General features: G+C 55.5%; 1 non-coding gene across 1 annotated transcript; it reads left to right on the top strand.

The window, feature by feature from the left end:
- Positions 1 to 6,484: 6,484 nt before the first annotated feature.
- LOC115843020 (U6atac minor spliceosomal RNA) lies at positions 6,485 to 6,610 on the top strand. The gene has a single exon (XR_004035562.1). It is a non-coding gene; the product is annotated as a U6atac minor spliceosomal RNA (small nuclear RNA).
- The last annotated feature ends 2,660 nt before the right edge of the window (positions 6,611 to 9,270 follow it).

Raw genomic sequence — 9,270 nt, 5'->3', positions numbered from 1 at the left:
CCTGAGAAAGTTCTGGAGCAGCTGCGAGCCAGCTCCTGGAGGGCGGGTGACCTGTGTCTGGGTCCTGCCTGGCCCCCCAGGCCTGAGGCTCCCTCCCTCGGGTCCTCAGGACGCTTGCAGGGAGCCGGTCCTGGGACATTTATATCCTGGAGGAAGGGCAGTCCCCGTGCTTGGTCCCCGAGGAGCTTCCTGTCCATCGGGGCCGTGGGGGCCAGGGCAGAACCGGAGCGCCCGGGAGGCCGGCCGGTCACGCGAGAAAGGCCTCCGGCCAAACGCCAGCCTTGGGAACGCTCGGTCCTCTCCTCCTTCCACACATCCGGGGTCAGCGGTCACTTTATTAATAGCAGCCCCCGAGGAGAGGCCTCACCCCCTGGACCGTCATCGCCCGCCCTGTGGGCTTGGCCGAGCGACCTGGGGGCATCCCTCGGAGGGACGGTTGGGGGACATCGCCACCCTGCCTGCCCGGAGGCTCCAGGCACTGCAGAGGGAAAAAGCAGGTTTCAAAGATGACACTTTCTCCCTCCCGCCATCAACTGCAAGACACAGCATCAATTTCATAACAGCTCTTGGGGACGAAAAGCAACAGCACTAACTCTGTACTTCGGCACAGCGACACACCTCATCCTCAGGAAGACTCAGGACGAGAGGGGCAGAGGCTCAGCACCACAAAGAAAATCCTGCCTTAAACCATCTGGGCCCATTGACACACAGAGAAAAATCTGGAAAGTTAGTCCCCTTATCTGGACCTTCCCTCCCTCCTCTGCACAGCAGACCTCTAGATGAGTCCTCCACCGCCAGGAAAAATTGTGAGGCTTTGAAATTGGAAAAAAAAGAAAAGAAAAGAAAAAAGATTACTGCTGGTCCTGCCTAGGGTAGCCCTCAAGTCATTGCAAACCTATTTTACAACACAGGAATTTATAGGAAACAGGAAACCAGTAAAAAGTGTGCCGATCGAGATGGGTGGTTGGTAAGATGCAGGGTTATTTTGCTCCTGTGTGGTTTTAAATGCACGTGCAATGAGTAGGTATACCATGTATAATGAGGAAAAAAATGGACTTTTGAAAGAATTAACTCCAGGAAAAGTGTCCAGACTACACGTGGATAGAGATTTTGTGTGTCGGGCGCATGTCAGGAACCGTACAAATCTGACGTCTCCCGCACGGCCACCAGCCCGCAGCACCTCCCGGTACCTCCCAGTACCTCTGGTGCCTCTGGGGGCCCAAGAGCCTGGGCTCCAGACCCCACTGCCTGCCGTACCTGGGGGTACCACCTTTAGGCATCCTGGAAATGCCCTGAGCCTCAGTTTCTCTACCTGGAAAATAGGACAGTAACAGCCACCCTCTACTGAACCCTCCCTGTGAGCCAGGCCCTGAGCTCCAGTCCCGTAGGGGAGGAAACTGAGGCTCGGCCGTGAGGTGACCTGCCCAGGGTCACAGAGAGCCAGACTCTGAACAAGAAAGTAGGCTCTGCTCCAGGGGCTGAGCTGAGGCTTAGAGAAGGTGAGATGCAGGCCCTTCCCCCAGGAAGGACGCTCCAGCTCCATCAGGCGGCATAGACCCTGAGAGGTGCAACCCCGCCCCCTGGTGGAGGAGAAAGCCCGAGCTCCCCACCCACCCAGCGCTGCTCCCACAGGAGCGACCTCCTGGGGTGGATGCCCAGCCTTGGGGTGTCCCTTCCTACAGAGAGCAAAGAACAGGCAAGGGGCAGAAACCCACCACCCAGGGGGCAACCCACCGGCCACTCCAAGGCCAGCAAGACAGGAGCCAGTGGACAGGGGCACCCCCAGGCTGGGGCCTCCCCGATTCCAAAGGCCCCCAGTCTAGGTGGTGGCCGCTAGCAATGGCCTTGAAGCTGATGCTCTGAGCCCCAGCAGTCACTCCGAAAGGCTCGTGACGGCCCCAGAAGGTTGCTGGGTCACCAAGGTCTCCCGTTCCAAAAGGCGACGAGTCCTCAGGGCCTGTCGCCGTTCCTGGGAATGTCACTGCTCTCCCCCCGCCCAGCCGAGGACCTCCCAGGAAGCTGGAAAGGGCTTAGGGGCCTCCGGTCGGCAGGCAGAGGTCTGTGAGCTGGAGGTGAGTGGGGCAGGGGCCAGGCTCCCCCATAGCCACCCACCCTCACCCCACGCAGCCCACGGATGCTGACAGTAAGATGTGTGAAGACAAATCCTTGAGTCAAGAGTTAGCTCTCATCCCACCAGATCCCTAGTTCTACAGGATGGTGCTGGGGGTGGGACGAGCGTTTCCATCTATGGCTCTGCCCTTCCTTGCAGCTGCCAAGAAGCCCGAGTTGTGAAAGCCGGCAGAGCTGGGCCATCCCACAGGTGGGTTTCTGGGAAAGGGAACTGGCCACATTTGGGGGCCCAAACTTCCTCCAGCTGCCTGAGTCCTGACCCTGACATTTCTCCAGATCAGGTGCAGACTTCGCCAGAGAGCTGGAAAACTCAAGCTCTCCAAAGTCACCTGTACCTGGAAATAAGAGTATTATAATCAGAGCAGAAGCACGATTATTACAACCTGGATCACTGCCTGAACTCGTCGACTCAGTGCCCACTGTGGAGTGCTTCCCCAAGGCTAGAAGTGGACTGAGGGACTGGAATGGGGCTGGATGTGCAGAGCCAACCATCCAAGCTCTGTGCTGGCAAATCCAGTGGCCACCACCACGGGGTGCCCTGGCGTGGACCCTGGCTGGTCTGGATGGACCCAAGTACCGCTGAGGCCCTTCTGCCTCCTCCCCTCTGTCTTTGGCCTTCCTCCTCCCCCTCCTCCTCTGCTTTCTTCCCTCCCCTGGGCCCTCTCTTCTCCCTCCTGCACAGACCTGCATGCCACCAGCCCATGAGCCAAGATGGATGACTAAATGACCACGCCCCCTCCAGCCCTCATTTTCACAAGCTCCATGGCCCCCTAGCAGGCTTTCCTTTAAAAAGGGGGTGGGGGAGGCTTCCCTGGTGGCACAGTGGTTGGGAATCTGCCTGCCAATGCAGGAGACTTGGGTTCGAGCCCTGGTCCGGGAAGATCCCACATGCCGCGGAGCAGCTAAGCCCGTGCGCCACAACTACTGAGCGTGTGCTCTAGAGCCTGCGAGCCACAACTACTGAGCCCGCATGCCACAACTACTGAAGCCCGCGTGCCTAGAGCCCATGCTCTGCAACAAGAGGAGCCACCGCAATGAGAAGCCCCTGCACTGCAATGAAGAGCAGCCCCCGCTCGCTGCAACTAGAGAAAGCCCGCGCACAGCAATGAAGACCCAACACAGCCAAAAATAAATAAATAAAATAATTTTTTTTAAGGGAGGTGGGGGTGGAGAAGGACTCTGCAACTTGGTTCAACACAGAATTCCCCAAACAAGCTCCTCCCCTTTTTTCCATAGGACACCTTTCCTTTTTTTTCTTTTGGGTATGAGGGCTTCTCACTGCTGTGGCCTCTCCCGTTGCGGAGCACAGGCTCCGCACGCGCAGGCTCCGCGGCCACGGCTCACGGACCCAGGCGCTCCGCGACATGTGGGATCCTCCCAGACCGGGGCACGAACCCGTGTCCCCTGCATTGAGCAGGCGGACTCTCAACCACTGCGCCACCAGGGAAGCCCTTCCCTTGTTTGCACAGTGGTCCCTAGAGCACACTTTGGGAGGGGCTGCTTCCCAGGCAGATGACAAGAGCGGCCCCTCCCCTGTTCCTGGGGTTGCCAAATTTAGCAAATGAAAATCCAAGACAATTTCAGAGCAATAATGAATACGTTTTAGTATAAGCACCGCCCCATAACATATTTGAGGCATACTCACACTTTCAGTGCTGTTTACCTGAGATTCCAATCTAACCAGGCGTCAGTATTTAATCTAGCATCTTCACCAGGACACTTGCAGGGAAAAGGCTCACACAGGCCTGGGGCTTCGCCAGGGCTGGAGGGGACCCCACACTTCCACCATCTGGGTCTGGGTCCTCCCCCCAACCACCCAGGAAACAACGGGCAGGGGGGTGCTCAGCAAGGCCCTCCTCTCCCTCAGCTTCTGCAAAACAGGCAGATCAGGTGGGTGATCTCGCCTTCTCTTATTTCTGGGACTTCCTGGGTGTAGCCCCTAATCCCACGCGGGGGCCTTTAGGAACCACCCCTGGGTATGGTCTAGTGAGTTCCGTTCCCGGTGAACTCGGGTCCGATGATGACCGGGAGGTACCAGCAGGCGCCCAGAAAAGCAGCCTCAGTAAATGCAGCCCAGGAACCCACGTCTGCGCCAGTCCCGGGAGGGAGCTGCTCCTCGTGGGTCCTTCCCGACTGGTCCTCTCAACACTGCGAAGACCCTCTGGCCACCTTCCCTCACAGGCAGCCTCCACCTTATTCTGCAAGTTCTTCCCCAGTCTGTGTCATCATCTTGAAGTCGCCTGGAAGAAGTGGAGTCACCCACTCTCCACCCAGAGCAAAGACAGGCCGTCAAGAGGGGGACGGGAGGTGGGGGCCCAAAGGGCTTCGTGAATGCAGATTCCCAGGCCTGCCGCTAGACACCCCACCCCCCCCAGGTTCAGACTCTGCCCAGGAATCTACATTTTAACACTAGGTGGTTTGGAGTCAGCCTAAAGCTTGAGAGGCCTGGTCTGGGGTTCCTGAGGAGCCAGCTGCCCCTTTGTTCCAAGCCAACGGGGACCAGGAGCTTACAGACTCAAGGGAAGGGCAAGGCCCCATGTGGCCTGCGATGGGCAGGAGGTGACATCACTGGGGCCCCGGGCCACTCTGGATGGACCCTCCCATGTGCCCAGACCAGAGGGTCCCAGGAGGCCCAAGGCAGAGGTCTGTGCGCAGAAGTCCCAGCAGTGGAGCAGGACAGTTTGGCACAAGCAGACTCACAGACCCTCACCCCGCAGCCCGGCTTTAACCCCTCTGCTGCCCCACTGGAGGTGTGATGTCCACGTCACCCAACCACTCTGGCTTGTGTCCTCAGCTATCAAGTGTGGGTGCTCATGGCACCAACCTCGTGGGGGAGGGGCGTGAAACGGGAGGACGTTAGCGCAGGGCCGCTGGGGCCTTGGCACACAGTGGGTGTTGAGCACGGCCTGCAGCGGCTCGTCCTTAGTGAAGAGTTACAGCCCCGCAGGTCTGAGACTAAGGAAGCCCGGCCGCTAGGACGGTGTGGGCAGATGGACAGAGCAGTGACTGAGACAGGACTGATGCCCCTTGCAGCTGCCCACTGTACTGACCAGCTCCGGGGTGACACCCAGGCCCCGCGCTGCACCTGCGAGCGCCGACACAGGGCAGGACAGGGCCTTGCCCAGAGCACACGCACACCCACTCCCAGCTGACCCCGTCCCTGGTGGCTGCCTGCCTGTCCCTTGGTCACGCCCTCGGCTCTTCTCTCCCTTCTCTCCCACGATGCTCTGCAAACTGGGCAGAGCTCTCCCGTGCGCACTTCGTTAGCTCTCTACCTGTAACTAACCGGCTGATTGGGAACTTCTCAAAGGAGAACTGGACGGGGGACACTGCTAGCCTCCTGCAGGCCGTGTCCACCCCAGCCGGCTCAGCGTCCCTTGGCTGGACCTACCGCCCCCCCCTTCTGTCCACTGCCCTTCTGTGCTGTCTGTGCGCGCATACACGGTGTGGACGGGCGCGCTCAGGGACGCCTGGGCGTGCACGGACGCTGTGGACACGCAGGCGTGTCTGCACACGTATGCACATATGCTTATGCACACATGCACACGCCTTTCTCAGCCCGCGCGGTTCATCGGAAGGTCGCCCCCGGTCGCACGGAGCCCAGCGCACACGCGCGTCCGGCCGGGGAACCACGCGCCCGCAGCCGTGGGGAGGCACCGCGTCACCGCCTCGGCCGGGGCCGCATGGCCCCACCGTCTACACTGCGGGGACGGCCAGCACCCGAAGCATCGGATTTAAATCCTAAAACTCTAGGGAAAGGACGGACGGGAAGAGCAAAAGCCGGCTCCGCGCAGACTCCGTCCCGCCCCGGGGTTCGAACCGTCGGCTCAAAAATGGCGCGGAGCGGGCTCAGAGCATGCGCGGAAGACGAGTGGCGTAGGCTGGGAGCATGCGCAGACCACGCCCCGGCTCCCACCGCACCCACAGTTCCAAGCGCAGGGCCGCGTCCGGATGTCCGTGGAGCGGCTCTTCCTTCCTCGTCCTCTGATTCGCTACCAACCACTTCCATTTCCGCAGAAAGTTCCGAGCCATTTCCGTGAGGCGTGTCGCTGTAGGAAGTGCGCGCCAACCCTGTTTTGTTTCCGGGGGAATCTATTTTCCTGAGGGACGCTTGGACTTCCGGGTGTTCCTCTCAGCCTCTGATTGGCTTGTTTTATGAATATATTAGAACACGAAAAAGAAGTTTCTTCATCGCGCTAAAATAATATAGCGACTTAAAAAGAACTTATTCTCGGCTATCTGTTGGATGCGATCGCTTTCACCAGCGTGTCTGAGGCGCGAAAGCGAAGTCGCCGTAAGCAAAAGGCGGTGCGCAGGCGGGTTCTTAAATAGGGAGCGCGCGGAGGCTGGAAGCGTGTTGTATGAAAGGAGAGAAGGTTAGCACTCCCCTTGACAAGGATGGAAGAGACCTTCGGGTCTAACAACACGCATACGGTTAAGGCATTGCCACTTACGTTGTGGCATCTAACCACTGTTTTTTACTGTGCGGACACAAGGGCGTGTGGTCCGCGGGGGTGCATCGCTATACGATGTGTGCTGCACTTGTCCACACTGACGTGTGGGCGTGACGCGCGCGGGTGCATAAGCGGGGCGTGCGACACAGGGATCTGTGATACACGGCTGTGTGATACGTGTGTGTGCCGCGTGGACAAACACCAATGCGACGCTACTTGCTCGGCTCTTTGAGATGCTTGGCTTTTTTTTTTTTTTAAACATCTTTATTGGAGTATAATTGCTTTTCAATGGTGTGTTACTTTCTGCTGTATAACAAAGTGAATCAGCTATACATATACATATATCCCCATATCTCCTCCCTCCCTATCCCACCCCTCTAGGTGGTCACAGAGCACTGAGCTGATCTCCCTGTGCTATGTGGCTGCTTCCCACTAGCTGTCTATTTTACATTTGGTAGTGTATAGATGTCAGTGCCACTCTCACTTCGTCCCAGCTTACCCTTCCCCCTCCCCGTGTCCTCAAGTCCATTCTCTACGTCTGCGTCTTTATTCTTGTCCTATCCCTAGGTTCTTCAGAACCTTTTTTTTTTTTTAATTCAATATATATGTGTTAGCATATGGTATTTGTTTTTCTCTTTCTGACTTACTTTACTCTGTATGACAGACTCTGGGTCCATCCACCTCACTACAAATAACTCGATTTCATTTCTTTTTATAGCTGAGTAATATTCCATTGTATATATGTGCCACATCTTCTTTATCCATTCATCTGTCGATGGACACTTAGGTTGCTTCCATGTCCTGGCTATTGTAAATAGAGCTGCAATGAACATTGAGGTACATGTCTCTTTTTGAATTATGGTTTTCTCAGGGTATATGCCCAGTAGTGGGATTGCTGGGTCGTAGGGTAGTTCTATTTTTAGTTTTTTAAGGAACCTCCGTACTGTTTTCCATAGTGGCTGTATCAATTTACATTCCCACCAACAGTGCAAGAGGGTTCCCTTTTCTCCACACCCTCTCCAGCATTTATTGTTTGTAGATTTTTTGATGATGGCCATTCTGACCGGTGTGAGATGATATCTCATTGTAGTTTTGATTTGCATTTCTCTAATGATTAGTGATGTTGAGCATCCTTTCATGTGTTTGTTGGCAGTCTGTATATCTTCTTTGGAGAAATGTCTATTTAGGTCTTCTGCCCATTTTTGGATTGGGTTGTTTGTTTTTTTGATATTGAGCTGCTTGTATATTTTGGAGATTAATCCTTTGTCAGTTGCTTCATTTGCAAATATTTTCTCCCATTCTGAGGGTTTTCTTTTCATCTTGTTTATGGTTTCCTTTGCTGTGCAAAAGCTTTTAAGTTTCATTAGGTCCCATTTGTTTGTTTTTATTTCCATTTCTCTAGGAAGTGGATCAAAAAGGATATTGCTGTGATTTATGTCATGGAGTGTTCTGCCTGTGTTTTCCTCTGAGTGTTTTATAGTGTCTGGCCTTACATTTAGGTCTTTAATGAGATGCTTGGCATTTTTCATAATACAAAGTGGATCACAGCTTTCTTGTATGGGTATCATTGCACCTGGGGCAGGTGTGCCTTCACCTCATCCCCAGCCACAGGGTGGGGGGCAGGGCCGGGGAGCAGACATCAGGACACCCAGGTGGCTTCCACTTCCTGTCAGTGTGTTTCAGCGTGGAAGCAGGAACGGGGCGGGGGAGGTTAGGCAGGTGACCTGGTGGTCAGACCAGGTCCCGCAGGTGGCTGAGGTCTGAGGCCTTGGTGGCTTCGAAGTTTCCATGTGCATCTCTTCAGCATCACAGACATTCGGGGCACAAGTAGGAATTGAGCAGCCGTCCTCCGTGGGACACTGATCCAGGTGGGAGAGGACCCCAGCCCCAGGAGCTCACATCCTGGACCATTCCAGAGCCTTAGCGGACAGATCCAAAGCAGACGACCTCTGTGGGGTGAGCAGAGCAGGCGGGAGCGGTCAGGGAAGGCGAGGCGGAAGATGCCCTGAACCAGGTTCCCCCTTTATGTCCAGAGCACGAACTGCTGTGAGTTTCAAATGCAGGGCTCATTTAAGGACCCAGTTAAATGATGGTCAAAGTAAATACAAGCAACGTGACCGACGATTTAAACACAGAGGGGTGGTGGTCGGTCCACTCCGGCTCTCAGGAAACGGGGAGACGGGAAGGTGGTCGGCAGCCCCTCGGAGGTGCCGGCAGCAAACCCGGACCTGGACACCTAGGGGACGAGTGACCCATTCTCCACAGAGATGCCGAGGGAGAAACGGGGGAACCCGGAGGTTCAAGAAGGAAACACAGGCGGGGGCTTTGCTGGGGCCCCCGGTTCACACCAAGCTTGTGTGCGTGTGCGCGGGTGTATACGTGTGTGTGTACATACGTAGGCACGTACACTTTAAGATATTAAGACGACTAGGGAAACCTGGACACTAGGTTAAAGAATTCATATTTTAGGTGTGAAAACGGTACTGGGGTAATGCTTTTGGAGAATTATCTTTTAGAGATACCATGAATTCACTGCTTAAGTTATAAAACATTTGGGATTTATACTCAAATAACCAGGGAGGGATGCCTGAAACAAGAGGTTAAAAGTTTTTGAAACTGGATGATAGAACACAGCGATTTTCTCCACTTTTATATACGTTCGAAATGTTCCACAATAAAGTTTTTG

The sequence above is a fragment of the Globicephala melas genome, chromosome 6 (genome assembly GCF_963455315.2).
Source record: "Globicephala melas chromosome 6, mGloMel1.2, whole genome shotgun sequence".
Lineage (NCBI taxonomy): Eukaryota > Metazoa > Chordata > Mammalia > Artiodactyla > Delphinidae > Globicephala > Globicephala melas.
The sequence above is the reverse complement of the archived record's forward strand: the minus strand, read 5'-3'. Positions and strand labels throughout refer to the sequence as shown.